The sequence below is a fragment of the Balaenoptera ricei genome, chromosome 14, assembly GCF_028023285.1.
Source record: "Balaenoptera ricei isolate mBalRic1 chromosome 14, mBalRic1.hap2, whole genome shotgun sequence".
Lineage (NCBI taxonomy): Eukaryota > Metazoa > Chordata > Mammalia > Artiodactyla > Balaenopteridae > Balaenoptera > Balaenoptera ricei.
Genome location: NC_082652.1, coordinates 76,169,606 through 76,190,978, shown reverse-complemented (window position 1 = coordinate 76,190,978; position 21,373 = coordinate 76,169,606). Strand labels below are relative to the sequence as shown.

The 21,373-nt window shown below is 40.0% G+C and overlaps 1 protein-coding gene across 4 annotated transcripts in view; it reads right to left on the bottom strand.

Moving 5' to 3' along the window:
- WDR7 (WD repeat domain 7) overlaps positions 1 to 19,565 on the bottom strand; it is a 357,939-nt gene extending 338,374 nt beyond the window's left edge. For 3 of the 4 annotated variants that reach the window (XM_059894160.1, XM_059894163.1, XM_059894162.1), the window contains exons 1-2: positions 19,375 to 19,565; positions 2,631 to 2,710 (exon numbers count right to left, since the gene is read on the bottom strand). The gene's annotated coding sequence lies outside the window, so the exon portion shown is untranslated. The remainder of the gene's footprint in view (positions 1 to 2,630; positions 2,711 to 19,374) is intronic. The other variant, XM_059894161.1, reaches the window with a different exon arrangement.
- Between the last annotated feature and the right edge of the window lie 1,808 nt (positions 19,566 to 21,373).

The following is a 21,373-nucleotide window of genomic DNA, read 5'->3' as shown; positions in this document are numbered from 1 at the left end:
CATATGACAAAATTAAGATCTAGTTAGTGAAACAACTAGATTTAGGTGTTATAAACTGTGTGATTAAAGACTTAAATACTAGTTCAAAGAAGTTCAAGAGACATGAAAACTGGCATAATCAGAGAGGGTTCCATATAAGACAGACACTCTGCCAGACCTTATGAGACACTAGGAGTCACTGATAGGCATGGTTTCTACATGGCAACAAAAGATATATGTATAATCTAGACTCTTTAGAACGCTAAGATTGTCCTAATAAATGTTCAGAGACACTTAAAGGAATAACCACTTTCTATGAAAGAAACTAGTTTAATATCCATGGTCCTACTGCTGGTTGCTTTTAGCAAAAGTCTTTTCTTTAATCCACTACTTACACTCTTTAAACAAATAAATAAAACTAAAACTAAAATCCCTTTCCCTGGAAAGAAAATTAGGCAAGTAAAAAATTATGAATGATGTTTACCAAAAGCAGTCTATGTATATTACATCTTTTATTTTTTGTTAGAATTCATGGCTGTCATCAATTTGTTTCCCCCAAAACTTCATCTGTTTTCTACAAGTAAAAGTTGTTTGCTACAACTTGGGAAAAATTCCAAGTTCCCTTCCTATTTATAAAACAATTTATGTATCATGTTCAGCAGTTCATAGACTACTATGACACTAACAATTCTTTCCATATTCCTATTTAATATTAGAAAATGAAACAAAGCACTGAGCCAACTTTAACAAATTCGGTACAGCATGTTACTGGCTGAATAACATATCCAACAGTGACTTTCTCAAAAAGAGAATCTGGAAGGAATTCATTTTTCCATGGTGACAACATTCATTTTTAAGTTATATCACCGAAGATTTCTCTCAATTAAATAAGCTCACAGCATCTAACACAATATGGTGAGATCTGGAAAGAACATTTCTCTCGATATTTGAGCACTCGTATTCGATGCATATGCCTAGCTTGAAGACAATGCAAATATACAGATTCAGGACTAAGGAATATGTGTGTGACAGGGACATGTGTCTGTTCTGATGCAACAGGAAAGAACATTCTGGTATTCAAGTGACAAGGAGCTCAAGGAAACCTGGAAGAAGAATACATTTCATAGCTCTTAAAACAAGTGAAAATAATCGCCCATAACATGATAAAGGTATTGGAAAACACAAGAAAACACATCCATCTCTAACTCAGCTTCTCCAGAAACTAAAACAAATCTTCACATTCTAACGAAAATCAGGAACTGACAGCCAATCAGAATCTGAGAAGAATTCTCATTAAGGGCTATTAAGAATCTTCATAAGGGAACACATTGTATTAATTTCCTAAAAACTGCCCTGACCACAAACTGAGTGGCTTAAAAAACAGAATTTGTTATCTCACAGCTCTTGAGCTAGAAGTCTGAAAGCAGGTATTGTCACAGTTAGTTCCTTCTGAGGGTTGTGAAAGGGAAAGATCTGATCCACGCCTCTCTCCTTGGCTGGTAGAAGGCCAACTTCATGCTCACATGGTGTTCTCCTATGTACACGTCTCTCCCTTTTTTTATAAGGACACAGTCATGTTGGGTTAGGGCCCACCCTGATGACCTCATTTAACTTGATTACCTTTATAAAGACCTCCAAATAAGGGCACATTCTCAGGTACTAGAGGTTAAGACTTCAACATATGAATTGTAGGGGAACACGACTCAACTCATAGCAGGGACATGTCCTTTTAAAAGAACATAGCCTAAAATTAATTATCCAAAAAGCAATTCTCCCTTAGGAAATAATGTTACAGAACTTCACTATATCTTTTCCAGGGGATCATACTACATCAGCTTATCTGCTATTACAACTGCTTATCTGAGGAATTAGGTAAGAAATTCTGTCCAACCAAGGTGGGGGGGAGGGGGGGATCAAATTCAAAACTCACTGCTCTATATCCAAGGACATTAGGGATTCATTGGGATAAGAAGAAAAAAAAAAAAATCACATTTTTCTGGAAAAGGCCCAAATCAAAAGTGACTGAATAAATGATTAACACCATATAGTATTAACTGTAATAGAAACTCTGAAGAAAATTCTTACTAACTCTCCAAAATATTGTGTAAAATATACTCATATTTTGTAACTAATACATTAAGGGGAAATACCACCTTTCAAATTTTAGAGTTATAAATAAATATGCTGTACAACTAGATGCTCCTAAAAACAGAAGAATACTAAGAACATCCAATTTTCATCTATGTTTGTATCAAATCTGACTTAAAATTATATTTAGACATTGGCTATTAAATAAAACTTTTTTGCTGAAAAAGCTTTAGAGTCAAATAACAGCAGTTCTAGATTCTACCCCTCATTTTGCCACCAACCATGCAGGCTTTGAGCATATCACCTCATTTCTGAGGCTTAGTTTTCTCATCAAGAGGTAGTTATAAAATTAATTTTGAATCATTTTGAAGTCAAAGAAATCAAATCATAAAGAGCAGGGGTCTGAGAGATAAAAAATCAAGTCATCTCTTCTGGTTACCTTAATTTCATGCATTTTTCTATTTCACCTAATTGCACCTATTTCTCAGTTCTATACAGAAATAAAACCATACTTCAGTTAAAAACAACAACAAAAATAATAGTTGAAAGAACACTGAACTTACAGTCAGAAGAACTATCTTCAAATCCTGACTCTTCTATGCAATCTTGAAAAAGTTACCCCTCTAGGTCTCAGCTTCCCCATCTGTAAAAGATGGACAATCATACCCTCCTTTCAGAAAGCTGTCATAAAGGTTAAGCGATATCATATATGTAATGTAACTAGTAAAATATCCATCACATGGCAGATGATCAGCAACTATTAATTTTTTAAAAACACAGATTTTGCTATTCTTCACATTCTGCTTCCACATCTACTGATTTCTTTCAGCACTGTCGCTTAACATTTAATAAAGTTGTACTTTTCAAGAGGTTACTATTTTTCACTGACTTTTTGACACAATATAAAAGTACTACTACTGTATATGCCTGTTAAACAATTCTATCTGCAAATACGACAATTCAATTCTGCATGACTTTATTAGAAATAATACTACAAACTCCAATCCCAATACTAAGACAGCTTTCAAATTGAATTCTGATCTCATTTCCCAAGTTTCCATTCTGTGTCTATACCATGGAATTACAACAGTAGATAAAATAGACACATTGACCTACACAATGGGGCTTACACACATGCAAACAACTACCACAGAGTGTGATACAGGAGAAATCTCAAGACCTAATGGAGACACAAAAGATGGATATCCTAACCTATACTTCAGTGGGTCCAGGAAGGGTTCTTGGAAGAAATGATGAGTGAGAATGAGTAGTAATTACCCAAGGAAGAGGCTCAAGGAATCACATATTCTAAGTCCCCAAGGTAAGAGATCTCAATTCTTTCTGGACAGTGAAAATCGCAGGGCTGGCATTCAGAGCACAAAGGCAGAATGAGACAAGAAACAACAAGCCAACATGCACCAAATCATAAGAACTTGGTAACCCAGCTCAAGGAATCTGGAGTTTAACCTGATAGCAATGGAAAACAGGTCAACTGTTTTAAATCTGATTAGCTTTTCAGAAAGATCCCTCTGTCTACAATACAAAAGGGAGGGAGAAAACTCTGGGTCTGAAGACCAGTGGGGCTACTGCAGTACTGCTGGTAAGAGAGATGGTGCCTAAATGTATCACAACTTCATTATTATTTCTGGATTTCTCTGTCTGATGGCTGTCTCCCCTACTAGTCTTTAAGCTCCCTAAGAACAAGAACCACATCGATATATTTACCACCATATGATGGGGAGCACAGTGTCTGCCATATGGGACATCTTTAATAAATATATGATGAAGGGTAGCAGTGGTGAAAATGGTAATAATAAGATGAATATGAGAGCTATTTTAGATATACAATAGATAGGACTTGGTGTTCAGCACACCAAATTGATAAAAACACAACATAGATTTCGATACAGGTTTTTTACACAAAGGTACTCCAAGAACAAAAGTAAAGAGAAAACAATTTAAAATACTAAACGCCCTCTACATAAAGAATAGGCACTATTATTATGATGCTGATGCCCAGGGAAGTCATCAATAATTTCAGATTCTAATATGTGAGGTAAATTATTATACACCTAACCAGAATTTACAAATTTAGGTTTTGAGAAGGAAGAAGACACTACAAGGTTTCGCAGTGGTCTTGAGCAGGACCAGAGTTTAAAGAGACTTAATGGTCCCATAACTATATATCCACCTAAGCAGAGAAGCAGTATGCTAAGACTATTTGAGATAGTATGGAGTTTGGAGTAACACAGAGAAAACTGCAGACAGGAAAACCAAATGGGATGCTACTGCAATAAGCCTGGGTGCAGTGATAAGAACCTGGCTAAAATGATGAGAGTTTTGAAAGAAAAAGAAAATATAAGGCATTATAGAAGAACAGTAAATCATGGGGTTTGATGAAATATGTAAGGCCAGAGGCAAGAAAAAGACATGAATGACTATTACTGTTGCAACAAAAATAGAAATGAAATTTTTCCTCTCCTGATAACCAGGAAAATAAAGGGAACAGTGAACAGGCTAGAGAAGAAACATAAACTGGCATGAGTTAATCAATCCTAGTTTTATTTTAACTGTTACTAATCTGTAGTGTCTATAGTTAGATTTGTCCTTCACAAAACTAACCTGTCACCCCAATCCTGTGTAATTTAGGTAATTTACACCCTGCACCTGGTATTTACTCTTTACTTTCCCTATAAACTCTTGTAGCAAATAACCCCTTGTAGCTGTTTGCATTTCAGAAAGGAGGTCATATGTAGACCGATAACCCAGAGGCTAACGGACCCAATCACCAGGTTGCCTGACTCCAGCAATGGCTGTTTTGAAATAATGCAAGAAGAAGAAGAATGCAAGACCTTCACCATTTTGATCCTTATCACTCACTTCGGACTTCGAACTCCCCTATAAGAATCCCTGTAATTCCCCAGGAAGCTGGGGGCACAGTTCTTGAGGCACTAGCCTGCTGTGTCTTCCCTTTGCCTGTCAAAGAAAATAAAAAGCCTTTCTATTTCTTATCTTCCATTTCTCTGTCTCCGTATTGTTATTCGGCATCAGTGCACAGGGAGCCAGATTTGGCAACATTACTTTCCAAGCAGAGTGATAAGAGAAAGTAAGCAAGCATGGGGGGGGTGGGGGGGGGGAGGAGGGGGCAGGGAGAGAGGAAAATAAGAACGTAATGAGGCAACAGAGGAACAGAGGCATAATCTGGTCTCAGAGAAATTAGAGCTCAGGAAATATGTTCACAAAATGGCACCAGAGAACTCAACAAAAAGCGTCTCACGTGAACGGCAAAAATCCAATCACCCTTTGCCTGTATCAGTGAACCAAGTCATTGCAAAAGTTGATGAAATAAGGGTCAACCTCCTGTTGTTTTGCTTTTGTTTTTGATATTTAAGCAGTTGTAAAAGAAAGGCTTTTGTAACTGACCAAGAAAAAACAAAAATCTGGCTCCCTAATATAGAAATGGAGAGAAGTATACAGCTCGGTACCATCTTATAGAGAGCTATTTGAGTGGATATTTATTTATTTATTCTTTATAAACACAAGTACATAATATTTGAAATTCCAATTTATTACAAGTTTACCCTTCAATGGGGCCCTTCCTCCTTAAAGATAATTTAAAAAACAACAAACAACCCAGGTGTCACTGAAGTGGGAACACGGACTTCTCACTGTTACCAAGAACAGACTGGCTCCAGGGTAAGAGGCAGGGAAGGCGTTGGTGACTGGACTTTGAAACTGTAACATCAGCGCTAACGCCAAGCCTGGGGGAGCCAGAACGGTAAACCTATCCAGCAGCCCCTGGAGCAAACCCCACTTTAAGACGTTTTATTCTCAGGTTCTGTAAGCGGCAATCCCCTTAGTGGACTTCTTTTCCCTTAATTTAAATAGGCACAGAAGAGCTTAGTTGCTCACATTTTCCAAATTCAAAGTTGATAGAAAAGAAAATTAAACCCTGTTTTGCAGTTTTATCAAAATCTGCCATAAAAGGGAAAGAAGACGACAAAGTTTTGCCTAAACATAACTACTCACTATGGGAAGGGGCCGCTGAGCCCCTCCTCCCGCCCTCCACATTTAAGTCCTTCAGCAACTCTCTCAAAATTACACTGCAAACTCATCTCAGAGCTCAGAGGCACACACAGACCTCCTGATTCCTAATGAAATAAATACCCTTCCTTATTCTATGTTGTCTGCATTTACCACAAAATTCCATTTACCAGAAAACTTCATTCTCCAGTCAATCTGGTTAATCAAGATTTTACTAAATCGCATTACTCAAAGGTAAGTAGAACCGTAGTCTTTATGGATAAAATGATCTGATGTCTGGGGTCTGGCATGTGGGAGATGGTGGAGGGGAAGAGTGGGTAAGAGGTATCGGAAGGGATGAAGATGAAACAGGATCGTAAGTGTGATGGGTGGTACACATCCAGATCCACCTCGGGAATAAAGGACTTACTACCCCAGCCTCTGAGAGCACTGGACTGACAGCCCCCACTAACGACGCCCCCCAAAGGGAGACACCCTGCCCCCTTCCAGTAGGACAGCCCACATCCAACGACTGATCAATCCAGGGATAAACAGTAAAGGCCAGGCCCCCTCATATCAATTCAGTATAGTTCTGAAGGGTCATTCCATCTTTGGAACTACCCCCAGGGTCAACTGAGATTCCGCTGAGACTCATTACAGCTCAACTTCTCCCTCTGGCCAAACCTGCTTCCTTTCCCCGGCTGTCGTGACTAAGATCCCTCCGTTATAAACCTGAGTGCTAATCTCCATCTCAGAATCTGCTCGCCAGGCAACCCAAACTGTAAAAATAAGCATTGAAGTTCCTTTTAGTATAAGAGTGTTCATTACATTGTTCTTACTGTTTTTATGTGCTTGAAAATTTCTCTAATTGTTAATGGGTACATGTTAAGAACTTTAGTGTCCATAAATCAGGGATTAAATAAATTATTAGAGAGTCTTAACAATGGAACACTGCAGCATGAGATATGAAATAATCTCCAAAATATATAGTGGGAGGAAAAGGTGCAGTACAGTGTGTAAAATACATTCCCATTTTAGGTTCTAAAAGGGGTATATATATGTATCTACACACATGCAAACGTTTAGAATAATTCTGTAATGATACCAAATTTAAAAAAAAAAAACAGTAATGAAAACTACCTCTGAAAAGGAAGAGTAAGAGAAGAGACTGGATTGAGTGGGAATCCTGATTCTCAAGATAAATCCTTTGGTCTTAAGGGTTTTTTTTCCCCCGGCCTTTGGGTATTTCACTGTATTCCAAAAGACAGTTTAATAAATTAATTAATTAAATGGCCCACGGGACTTCTCTGGCGGTCCAGCGGTTAGGATGCCGCACTTCCACTGCAAGGGGCCCAGGCTCGATCCCTGGTCGGGGAACCAAGATCCCACAAGATGGGCGGGGCCAAAATAAATCAACAAATAAAATAAAATCCATGGCCCTGATTCACCAGGTTCTTTTCTTTTAAAGATGTACATACACACACAACATGGAGTTTTCAAAAAAACGTTTTACTTTAGCAAGTATTTGTCTTTAGCCTATAACCTGTTCCAGCACTAGCTCCTCTCTGCCGTGAGTGCCCTGTCCCCAAACCTGTGATTCACTGCTCCTGCAACCACGTTTTCACAAGATTTTCTACACACTGGTGCAGAACACTCGTCACTTTGTGTGTAGTTATTTGTTTATAAATGCATCCATTCCACTAAAATCTGTTTCCCTGGAGAGTAAAACCAAATCATCGACATAAGCCCACCATCTTTGTTATTTAATCATTATCAAGCAAACTGCATTCCACTGGGATTTGAGGTGACTTACCAGCACCTAGAATAGTTATAGACTTTTACTAGTGACCAATATGTACTTATTGAATGAATAAACAGAGAATAACAATAATTAGCATTTATTAAGCTTTCACTGTGTGCCAAGCAAGGTATTTCTGAGGAAGGAATATCTCATCTTTTTTGCTAAATCTAATTCTTCCTGGACTCTTTGAAGGATCTTACTCCCTTAATTATCCTTTCACTGTCTACCATTTCATCTGTCTTTCAGTTAAATTAGGCTTTGTCCTTCAAATATGTTCACATCTCATTTTTGTCCAAAACACCTTCACTTGTTAATAGCCCCTGCTTGTAAATCTAGTAATTGCTATTTCTCTCTCTCTCTCTCTCTCTCTCTCTCATTCATTCTTTCTCTCACTTTATCTCTCTGCTTCTCTCACTGTAATTACAATCAACATCTTGAAACCTGTGGTCTTAAACACAGTGTTTCCATTTCCTTACTACAAAAGGCCTCACGTAATCTAGATTCTATCTTCAAACATACCTAATCTAAGGATGCTCAAGATCGCCCTCTACATGAAGAGGTCAACATTTCTCTAATATGATACTCCAGGAAAGAACTCTCCAATATCGCAGAGAGAAGCAAGGCCTTAGGAGAGAAGTGAGGAAAGAGAGGATGCTTTGACATTAATGGACTGTTGATACCTACACTTTCTAACCATCTTACTCAGTCCCTACATTATATTCAGTCTTACACAGTCACTAGTTGGACACGGCTGATCATTTGCAAATCCTCAACCCTCTCTCTTTGGTTTCTGGTACAGCGCACTCTCCCAATTATCTTCTTCCTATTTTTTCAGCTTTATTCTGCCTAGCTATGTGAAGGCCTAGAAAGCCCTAAGAAAAATTCAAGGAACAAGGGAGAATCTTTCATCCCTGTTTTTTTCACTAGATTTGGACTTTTTTTTTTTTTTTTTGGCTGCACCTTGCAGCAGCCTGTGGAATCTCAGTTCCCCTATCAGGGATTGAACGACACAGCAGTGAAAACCTAGAATACTAACCACTAGGCAACCATGGAACTCCCAAGGGAATTTTTTTTTTTTTTTTTTTTTTTTTGTGGCCACACCGCGTGACATGAGGGATCCTAGTTCCCGGACCAGGGATAGAACCTGTGCCCCCTGCAGTGGAAGTGCAGAGTCTTAACCACTGGACTGCTAGGGAAGTCCCCCAAGGGAATATTTTTTAAATTTGATTGTTGTTTTAATAAAAGGCTTAAGATGAAATTTACTTTTCCCCTTGTGATTCTCCCCAACTTTTTATTACAAAAAATGTTGAATATACAAAAAGTTTGAAAATGGTATAAAGATCACTCCATAAATAATATTTTGTCAAATTTCCCTTGTCAATACATGTGTATATAGAGAGACTTTTTTTTGCTGAGTCATTTGAAAATAACCTACACATATCATGACAATTCACCCCTAAATACCAAGCTTAAAAATAAGATCATTTTCCTTCATAAACACAATGCCATTATCACAATCACCATTATCAATACCATAATAATTCTCTAATAGTATCTAAAATCCAGTCCATACTCAAATTACTTCGACTGTCTAAAAAATATCTTTTATAATTTTTTTAAACCAGTAAGTAAAATATTCAAGTTTTACTCACTGCATTTGGTCGTGATGCCTCTTTACTCTTTAGTTCTAGAACAGTCCTACTTCATTTTTCATATTAACTTTCACTCTTCATATTAACTTTAAATAAACAAAAACAATTGCTTGTAGAATGTTCCAGATTTTAGATTTGTCTGATTTTATTTACAATGTCATTTATCACATGTTCATCTATCTCCTGTTCTTTCTATAAACTGGAAGTTGGATCTAAAGGCATCATCAGGCTCAAGTGAAACATGTTTGGCAAGTATCCTTCATAGATGATATACACTTCACACTGCATCACCACAGGAGACGTAACATCACACTGTCCTACTATTCGTGATGCCACCTATGACCACTTGACCAAGGCAGTGACTACCAGATACCTCCACTGTAACTATTTTTCCCCTTTAAAACCGTGAATAACCTATGGAGTGATACTCTGATAAGACCATACTGTTCTGCAAAATCTCATGGGATACTGGTATCCCAGGTGATTTCTAAAAGCTATAAAAGTCAAGATTACATATGAAAAATCTAGTGTCAGATCAATGTTCATTCCTCTATATTGCCTTTCTAATGCTCAAATGCAAAAGCAAGATGTATTTCTAGCCCAGGAATACAGGCATTTTCACCAGAGAGTCAATACTGTCTTGGTCTGTTTGCTTCCTGTGCCCCAAGGCAGGCCCTCTGAGACCCGCAGACAAAAACAAACTCAAATTCTCTCTCATGAGAACAGGCACACATGAACAAGAGCAGGCAGGCCTCCACTACCCACCTACCCATGGGGATTATGAAAAGCAGGGACTACAGACTAAATAACTAAACATGCTTGCCTCCGTTGCAATGAATGAAGAAATCTTTAAAGGTTTATTCAAATTCTCAGAACATCCCTACATCATTTGTCAAAAAAGTGTGTTCAAGTCAAATTCATGGTTTGATGAAGGAAGCAGTCATTAATATTATGAATTTTCTTTGTGCTTGTGCCTTTGCTATCAACTCATTGAAGACTTAGAAAAAACTGAATCAGGTGATGAAGACTGTTTATTATAATGCAATGAGATAGCTAGATCATAAAATGCATGAAGGAATTACTGAGCTGCTTCCTCAGAACAAAGGGTGTCTGGAATTAAACAGTTGTGAGGGACACCACCTCCTGAACACCAAGCTTGTCGCTAAGTTGACAAGATAATACTCTCTTATTTGAGTGGCAAGAAATCTGCTCCCAGTGAACTTGACACTTTATAGCTAACATTTTTTTTTTTTTAGTACATTTATTATTATTTTTATTTATTTATTTATTTTTGGCTGTGTTGGGTCTTCGTTTCTGTGCGAGGGCTTTCTCCAGTTGTGGCGAGCGGGGGCCACTCTTCATCGCGGTGCGCGGGCCTCTCACTATCGCGGCCTCTCTTGTTGCAGAGCACAGGCTCCAGACGCGCAGGCTCAGCAGTTGTGGCTCACGGGCCTAGTTGCTCCGCGGCATGTGGGATCCTCCCAGACCAGGGCTCGAACCCGTGTCCCCCGCATTGGCAGGCGGACTCTCAACCACTGCGCCACCAGGGAAGCCCGAACTTGACACTTTAGGACGGCTTTGCTAAAGGAAGTTCCAGTATTCTGTTTCAGAAGAACATGTGGCATGGGCAGATGGCAACAGAAGACTACACTTACTTCTCATCGCTAAGGCAGCCCTGAGCGAGCCAGAGCTGGGTTGTGAAGAACTGTAGAGCTATCTGGTCAAAAATAAATCACAATTTAAAAAATGATTCATCGATTTTGAGGCATATGAATCACGTTTTAAATTTCTGCAGCTACTTATGCTCTATCCATCACCAACCTGCCTCAGTTTCAAGAGTTACTGATTAACCTAAAAGCAAACTATGCCCACCAAGCCCCTACGTTCTAGGGTAAACAGATCCCATCTGGTAGAACCAACCTCAACCTCATCTCCCGAACCACCTCTCGTCTCACCTCCATCCCCAACCATTCCTACTTCTTTTCCTCACACTGCCATCAAAACTCTAAACTGAGCACTGAAGCTTCTCATTGTTCATAAATTAAAATACCCAGAAGAAGAAACAAACATGCTTTCCCAACTAGAAGATGAACTGTCACAATATGGGGATCAGTAAGCTGTGCTGAGTAAGTGTGAAGATCTGAGAGTCACACTAACTAGGGCAGACCCAGCTCCCCCATTTATTAACTGTAACCTTAAGGAAATATGTACCTCTTTCCAAATCAGAATGTCCTTGTTTGTAACATTATCCCCCTCCTTATATCAATGCATAGATTATAGAAAAGTTTCCACCTGTCACACAAATGCTCTTGACCAGGTCACCAAAACCTCCCCATTGCTAAACCCAGTGTCAAGTCATAATCCGCATCTTTCTTGACCTACCAACAGCATTTGGCATAGTTCATACTTCCTCTCCCTTGAAACACTTTTTCACTTGGCCCCCAAGTCTTCACACTTTCCTGCTTCCTTTAGTCTCCATGGCTTTAGTCTCCATTTTTCCTCATTTTCTGACCTTTAAATATTGGCATACCCAGAGCTTAGTCCTTGGACTTCTCTCCTCTGGCAATACTCCCTCCCTCCCTCCCTCAGTGATCTCACCAAGCCTCGCAGCTTTAAATACCAGCTATACATTAACAATTTCCCAGTTTCTAGCTGGTGGCTCTCTTCTGATTCCACATATGCAGTTTCCTCCTCAACATTTCCATCTGGATAGCTTATAAGCTTCTCAAGCTTGACATGTTCAAAAGTGAGTCTCCAGTCTTCTTCCCCAAATCTGCCCCTCCCACAGTCTTCCCCATCTCAAGTAAGGGCAAGTCCATCTTTAGAGCTCCTTCAACCACTTTAGGTCTCTGCTAAAATGTCATCTTCTCAGTGAGGCCTTTCCTGAGCAGCATAAATTGCAAAATCCACCACCCCAATGGTATTTTATTATACTTCTCCAGAGCACTTACAATCATTTAACATACGAAGTGTTATTTATTTCTTGTCTGAATCTGCCACTATAACAGAAGTTCCAAGAAGGTGATGATTTATGTTTGTTTTGTTCTATACTGTATTCCCAGAGCCTAGAATTTCTGCCACATATGAGGTACCCAAATATTTACTGAATAAATGAACAAAGTAATGAATGATGTTCGTTTGCTTGGCTTTAAAAATGTTGTACCCTTCAATAAATTAAAATACATCTTGATTTTACATGCTTCAGATTTCAGAGTTTCTTTTCAATGAATTTTTCTATAATAATGCCAACAATTAATACAAGTCTCCTTAATCAAATCCCTGTTAATGTACTAATTGCTTTTCCCCAGCTGCAGGTTGTACCTATATTCTAGCCTCTTTTACTCTGTGACACATACACAAGACATGTCTTAGGACCTAGGCAGCAAATCACCTAACATGGTTTACTTTAACTGATCGCTACCACACTCACCAAGGCCTGTTAGTGAATCACAAAACTGTCTCAAACTAAGTAAACTGATATTGCATTAGAGCGAACTTTTCATTCCCATTAATGGTGGTTTTTTACTGTTTGTTTGTATTTGAAATGTTCAGAAAAAAGAAGAGCCCTTAAGGAAGACAGCCAAATAAAAAACTTGAATGTGAGAACAGAAGATAACTGGCACATTCTATCAATCTGTTATCATTGACATATACTAACTACCAACATTCAGAGAGAAATATGTATGTGCAAAACACTAGTAAAATGTTTTCAGTGAGTTTGAAGGGTCATAAGTTACAATTGCTAACTGAATGGGAGGCAGTGGTTAAAAAGCCACGTCTAAAAAAAAAAAACAAAAAAGCCACGTCTTTCCAGTAGTTTTCTATTCTACAAGAGCCTACAGAATAACTCTCAGTACTTCAGAAATTTTCTCCTCCCTGAACTGACCAGGGCCCTAACATTTTATTGTTCCAACATTTTTTGACGACTACTAACACAAGCAACCATCAGCCCAAAAAACCTACATTTTCATTAAACATCACCAACACATTTTGGAAAAGATGCCTAATTTTATTTAAAATATTTACTATTTTATGAATATTGTGTATATGTTACTTAATAGAAAACAAAAAAATTCCACTTGGACAGGACTTCCTGAATGCAGTCATGGTCTAGGACTTCTTCCAACAATATCTTTTGTGCTCTTATCAGCAAAGTGGCTTTAAGTATCAGATACAGATCAAGGCAAATGAATGTGCACAGAGTTCAAATTCTAAGTTAACATCACAATCATAGTATCTATAAGTAGAAAGGTAAGGTACCCTCTTATTGATGACAGGATCTCACTGAGCCATACATAAGCTCTCAGTTGGTTCTGCCCATGATCACTGGCATGCATATATGTAAGATTATGAACTCTCTGTAAAGGGCAACAATGAATGGACAAAATGGGACTAGAACCTATAAACCCCCATACTCTAATCATTGAGTTTATCCGTCGCAACAAACAAAACAGTGTCACAGAGAAATGTAACAGATAAACCAGGAATAAAAGCACTACCTAGTTCCAGGCCTAACTCTACAAGTACCAAAACTATTTCAAGATTTCTACTATGGATTTTGATCTCTGTCTAGTAGAACACACACCCACAAAGGTAGAATATCAATATATGAAAATCAATAGCATTTTCTTCTATCAGCAATAATCTACTTTAAATTAGTATCTATTCATGATATTTTTTAAAACTGCAAAAAATTTCTTCATGCTCAGTCATAAATGGAAAGCCATTCCATGCTCTTGGATAGGGTGATCTAATATTATAAAAATGTCAATTCTCCCCAAAATAAACCTATAAATTCAATGCATACTAAATCAAAATTCTAGTTGTGCTGTCTTTAGAAACTCTAGCTCCAAAATATATATGAAAGAATAAAAATCCACAAATAGCTAAGCCAACTTTGAAAATGGACAAAGAATGGAAAACTTGCCTTACAAGAAATTTAACATCATTAGCCATTTGGGAAACATAAATTACGACCACAATGAATTATAGTGACAATTACCAAATGCTGACGAGGATGCAAAGAAACTCAATCTCTCATACATTGCTGGTGGGAATGTAAAATGGTGCAGCCACTCTGGAAAACAATTTGGCAATTTCTTCAAAAACTAAATGTACACTTACCATACCACCTAGCAATCATATTCCTAGGCATTTATCCCAGAAAATGTGAAAAATTATACCCACAAAAGAAACTGTACAAGAACCTCCATAGGCAGCTTTATTTGTAATAGCAAAAAACTGAAAACAGCCCCAATGTCCCAGTGAATGTTTAAACAAACTGTGGTACATATATACCATGGAATACTACCCAAATTACACAACAATTTGGACGACTCTCAAAAATTGTCTCACCCAACAATTCAGATGAATCTCAATCTCAAAAACTCACATGCTGTGTAATTCCATTTATACAGCACACTTGTAATGATCAAACTATAGATGGAAATTGACTAGTGAACAGGGGTTAGAGATAATAGAGGAAGGGAGACGGAACTGACTTGAAAGGGGTGGCACAAAGGAGGTCTTAGTGGTGATAGAGTAGTTCTGTATCTTGACTGCAGTGGTGGTTACAGGTATCTACCTACACAGGTGATAAAATGGCATAGAACTATATACAGGCATTGTACCAATGTCAATTTCTTGGTTTTGCTATTTCACCATAGTTGTATAAAATGTAACAACGGAGGGAAATTGAGTGAAGTTATATGAAATGTAACCATTGGGGAAAGCAGACCTCTCTGTACTAGTTTTGCAACTTCTTTAATCTATCATTATTTCAAAATAAAGCTAAAACAAAATAAATAGGAAAACTTTCTCATGTAGGAAAAAATAACCATACAAAGCCACAGTACTAAAACAGCATGATATTAGAGCAAGAGCAAACAAATAAGCCAAAGGAACAGAATACAGTTTTCAGAGCTTATATGAGAGGTTAATATACAGTAAGTGTGGCACCACTTATCTGTGGGGAAAGGAGAGAATGACACTAGGAAAACTGGCACACTATACGGAAAATAAACTGGATCTCTACCTTGTGACATGTAAAAAGACACTCTGGATGTATTCACGACCTATAAATTTAAAGGAAAACTATAAAGTTAGTAGTACATAAAATAGGAGAGTAACTTTGTGACACAGAATTGGGGAAAGACTTCTTAAACAAAACCCCCAAAACACAAACCATAGGCAAAAAAATTTTAATTTGATTATATCAAGTACAAAATTTCTGTTCAATGAAGGGCATCATAAAAAAAGTTATAGACAAATGACAGAATAGGAACAGATACAATATTTAAAGGACTAGTATGTAGGAAATACAAGGAGCTTCTGAAGATCAACAAGAAAAGGCGTGAAACCTCAAAATAAAAAATGGATAAAGGAATAAACAATTTTACAAAAGGGAAAACCCGAAAAGATAAAATGCCCATGAAGAAAGGCTCAAACTCATGAGTAATAGTGGAATGTAATTTAAAATGAGATTTCACTTTGTATCCATTAGTCTGGAAAAAGCAGGGGGCTGGATAACCCTAAGCACTGGTGGGGATACAAGGATATAGAAACTCTCCTGAACCGCCTGCAGGTGTATAGACCACGGCGGCTTGCTCTGGAACACAATCTGGCAATCCTTCAATAAAATATATGAAAACCCTATGATCCAGAAATCACATACCTGGATATATATCTCAAAGAAAGCATCATAGAGGTCAAAAAGGTATGTTTATCACAGTATTGCCTAAAGTGGTAGGAAGATGAACGTTACATGGGTATCCACAAATAGGACAGTAGGCATGTAAACTGTAGTAGATGGAAATTCTGAAGTACTGTGTAGCAGTTAGAAGCAATGGACAGCAACACAAAGAGATCCTTAAATAGCAGATAGTAGGGAGCGAAAAAACTTTAATGAGATCATGCATGATATCATCTCTATAAATTTAAAATGTGGGCGCCCAGGGGGACTTCCCTGGTGGCGCAGTGGTTGGGAGTCGGCCTGCCATTGCAGGGGACACAGGTTCAAGCCCTGGTCCGGGAGGATCCCACATGCCTCAGAGCCACTAGGCCCGTGCGACAGAACTGCTGAGTTTGTGCTCTAGAGGCCGCGAGCCACAACTACTGAGGCCCGCGCACCTGGAGGCCACGCTTCACAGCAGGAAAGACCACCGCAATGACAAGCCCGCGCACCGCAATGAAGAGTAGTCCCCGCTCGCCGCGGCGGAGAGGGCCCGGGCGCAGCAACAAAGACCCGACGCAGCCAAAAATTAAATAAATAAATAAATAAATAAATTTATAAAATGTGGTCACCCAAAACAACACACATTTAATAACACATACCAACAGAAGGATATACATCATACATGTCGTAATGGTTGTCTATGGGTTGGTGGGCAAGGGAAGGGAGTGGAAACTGGATATAAAAGACAATGAATGGAAAAAAACCGGAGATACACGTTGAACAGCCCAATGATGATGACTGAATTGAAAAAACCAACTCAATCCTCTGCACTTGAGGTACAAAACAAACTCTGAGGACTCACCTAACATAGACGACACCATTAAGGCTAAACGTCATCCTACCTTCCGATGGCAAAGGCACAAAACCAGCTCACTACTCTTAGAGTTTGCGATGCTAAGCCTGTTACACAGATAGACCTCCTCACTTCCTCTGCCTCAAAACAGAGCTTATATCCAAATAAAAACCAAAGGAAATTGTAAGATCTCACTCAGTCCTTGAACCAGTCCGCGTTCCTGTTTCTTGCCTTTGCTGAATGTCTGGGTTAGGGGCTACCTCCGAGGTTCAACAACTCACTGAGTCCCACCCTAACCACTGAGCTGAGACCTGCAGAGCCCCCACTCTCTTAGCTGAGCTGCCTCCGAGGTCGAGTACCCAGGGTGGACACTGGCGCAGAGGCAGCCATGATAGCTGCTGGAAGCTGGGGTGATGCTCTCCCCACTTTACTGAAGAGACTGTGGGTAACATTTGCCAGTTGTCACTTAGTTATTATTTTGTGTTGGAATATGAACCTTAGTCCCAGGATCTGTGCTTTCTACAGCTTCGCTATACTAAGATGGCTCTGAACTTGAACCCAAGTGTAAATAAAGGTTGGTATTCCCCCCTATTAAAAAAAGAAAAAAAAAGGCTAACTATCTCAAAATTTAAGTTCCCACGGTGATATTCAAACAAGGCAAAGCCCAGTCCCTTTGAGTTATACAATTATCAAGATCTTTTAAAATTTAGCTACAGGTGGCAATAAGAAAAAACAAAGTGTACACTCCGGTCTTGCTGCTAAGTAGGGTTTGGAGCATTTTTAAAATAAAGATTGACACTTAAATGAATTTCTCACAATAATCTCTGAAAATTAACAAGGCATGTGTGGAATCTAAAATATGACACAAATGAACTTATCTACAAAGCAGATACAGACTCACAAACATAGAGAACAGACTTGTGATTGCGAAGAGGGAGGGTGGGTGGGGGAGGGATAGACTGGGAATTTGGGATTAGCAAATGCAAACTATTATATATATGTACAACTGAATCACTTTGCTGTACACCAGAAACTAACACAACATTATAAATCAACTGTACTTCAATTAAAAAAAAAAATTTTTTTTTTCTGGTCACACCACGCGGCATGCAGGACCTTAGTTCCCCGACCAGGGATCGAACCCGCGTCCCCTCCAGTGGAAACAGGGAGTCTTAACCATTGGACCACCAGGGAAGTCCCTTAATAAAATACATTTTTTTAAAAAAAGGAAATTAACAAGGCATTTACTACGTATTTATACTGTTCTGTTTGCCCAATTTGAAATAACTAAGATGTGTTATTTTGGATGAAATCAAGGCAATCTTTGACTCTTTGCAATAATACAGGCATTTCAACACATTATTTTCACTTTTAAGCTGTCCTCCACCTCCATACTGTCACAAGTTACTTATAAAGAAATGTGTGTGTGTGTGTATTTCAAAAAACTCAATCAATTTCTCTCATATAACAGGCAATTCTTGACATCCTGCCCATAAAGCCCTAAACAATAAACGCCGGAAAGAGTCACAGGTTGCCTTTTTTGGCTCCTGGCAAATGCTACTGCAAAAGCAAGCTGTAGCTCTCACTGAACCCTAAAATCAGCGGCATCAACAATTCCAGTGCTGTCTCTGATGCAACTGTAGCTGCCATAGTTTCAAATTCTAGGACCTGAGAAACTGACACAGCAAGTGAATCAAAACATAAAACGCAATTTTTGAATCCAAGGCAGGGTATTGCTAACTCCAAACATATAGCTTCAGAACGCTGGGACCCACTAGTAAGGGAGCGGGAGTAGCAGGAATCCTCTTAGACCAAGTCTTAGGGCAAAGGGATGAGAGCGGGCAGGTGTACTAACAGAGGTCTCAGTACCTTAGGCAAGGGCAAACTAAAGAGTACCAGGAGAGGCTATGCGTACCCCAAAAGCAAGCACAGCATTTCCCAAAAGCACTGTTAAGAACCACCCACCCCTCAACATTAAGCATCTCACCCCGTTTAGACTGCCACTGAGGGCAAGGCGGTCCCATCTCAAGACCAAAGCCAGTGTCACCAGTAGCAAATGTCACTCACTAGGCCAAGGAGTCCCAGAGACCCCTGGCAGGACCCACGCTCCAGGCACAGGCGCCTAGTCGTGGGCCTGAACCTGCACGCGCGGCACAGACCAGAGCTTCCAGCAGCAGTGCTCTGACAGCTGGCACCGCCCCCAGTTGGAGCGGAGCTGTGACCCTTGACCCCCGGCCTCTGACCTCCACGTTGAGGGCACATTCCGCGCTGGGGTTCCCCCCGGGGAAGCTCGAAAGCCCTTTACCTGTCACAGCTTCATCTTATGCCTCGATGTTTTCTGTCCCACCACCTGCAGGCGTCCTGGCAAAGAGGACAAAGCGAGGACGTATCCAGAGAGGAGGTGGGGTGGGCAAATCCTGGTGGGAAAACTTTGGACTGTAACCGCAGCCCAGCCTCCGTCTCTCTAGAGAGGCTGTAAGATGCCGTTGCCGCCGCCACCGCCGCTGCAGTAAATCAGCTGACACCAGACAACTGCCGTGACTTTCCCGGCAACTGTCGCAAAAATGAGGGGGAGGGAAACTCCTCTCATTTCCCTACAAGCCTGGCCTAGGCCGGCACGGAAAGAGCGGCCTGCGTTACCATGGAGACCAAACGGAGGCGACCATGTCAGCTGTGGGCAGGGAGTGCACGGTGGCCATTTTGGTTATGGGAAGGCTGGTCTAGGCTCTCTTTTCGCCTCGGAGTCCCATGTTGGAAGGACCAAGATGGAGGGATGGATGAAATGGCAAGTCTAGGTGTTTGTGTCCTGTGACCAGGATGTTGCAGATTTAGTCTTCTGCTCCCGAGACTCGGTCCAGACTCCTGGAAAGTGTTAGCTATGGGACTTGGTTACTGTTTTCCTCTGACCCCGATCTTGGCTGTTGGCCCCGATGCACAGGGCCAGAGGAGGAACTCGGCTACTTGACTAGGGGAAGTCTGACCTTGTGCAACATTCCTGTACAGGAGAGAGAATGAATGTACACTCGTGTGGGCGGCAAAGAGTGGTGGACGTAAGTTCTGCATTCAGAGAGGCATGTATTCGGATCCCGGTTCCTCCATTGCACACTGTTAGTGTCATCTGGGGCATCTTGCTTTTTCTCTTTTTTCTCCTCAATATCCCCACATACGAAATAGGCATAATAACCTCGTGGATGTCTAGAAGGTTAAACGAGCTCAATAGATGTTAATTACTTATTATGCTTGCTTATCTGCCTCCCAAATATTTGGTGAATGAGTGAATGAATGAATGGTAGCCAAGGAAAAAACTGGTGCCATGCTGGTGACCAACAGTCAGTTGTGTTAAAAAGATAGACAATATATTCATTCCCTGGCTTTGTTTTTCCTTTGTAATCTCACTAATGGGTTTATAGGACAAGTAAGAATTCTATTGCAGTCCTCAGAAGTTACTGTGTGTATGAATCACCTGGGGAGCTTGTTCAAATGAAGTTTCTGATTCCGTAGGTCTGGAGTGGGGTCTGAGATTCTCGCATTCTAACAAGCTCCCAGGTAATGCCCATTCCTGCTGGTCCTTGGATCACACCTTGATTAGCAAAGTCCTCTTGGATGGGCCCTGAAGCAGCCAATTAAGGCATCAGAACAGAGAAACAACTCCTTCAGACTGGATCATTTCTTTGTTAATTTACCAAAAGAGAGTGAAGTGTTGGTTTGGTCAGTAGGCTTCCTATTTTATTATTCCTGCTGTATGCACAACATAGAAATTGTGAGTTAAGTTTCATTCAAGGAACTTACTGAGGACTATAGACCTGGAAATAGACTCTCAGTAGCTCTGAGGGGACTGCTCCTAAGAGGCTGGGGAGTAGCCAGTTTATAAGAATGAAATTTTGGGGACTTCCCGGGCAGTCCAGTGGTTAGGACTCGGTGCTTTCACTGCCAAGGCCCCGGGTTCAATCCCTGGTCAGGGAACTAAGACCACACAAGCCTAAGATCTCACAAGCCACGCAAGCGAGGGGGGCGGGGGGCAGGGGGTGGGAGGGTGGCTGAGTGCACCTTGGCTGGGGAATACATGGGTCAAGCATACATCTTCCTAAAAGATTATTGCTAATCACACACACACACACACACACACACAAAGGTACCTCAAGTTAATGATTTTAGTGCTTTTCTGTGTATGGGAAGATGCAAGAATCTTCCTTAGAAATGCATCTTTATTATTTAGGGGCCATACATCCAAAGCACAGAATGCTCCATCCTATTTTTCTCCACTCTGAATTCCCCTCAGGGCAGTGGGTTATATTAACCCTTAA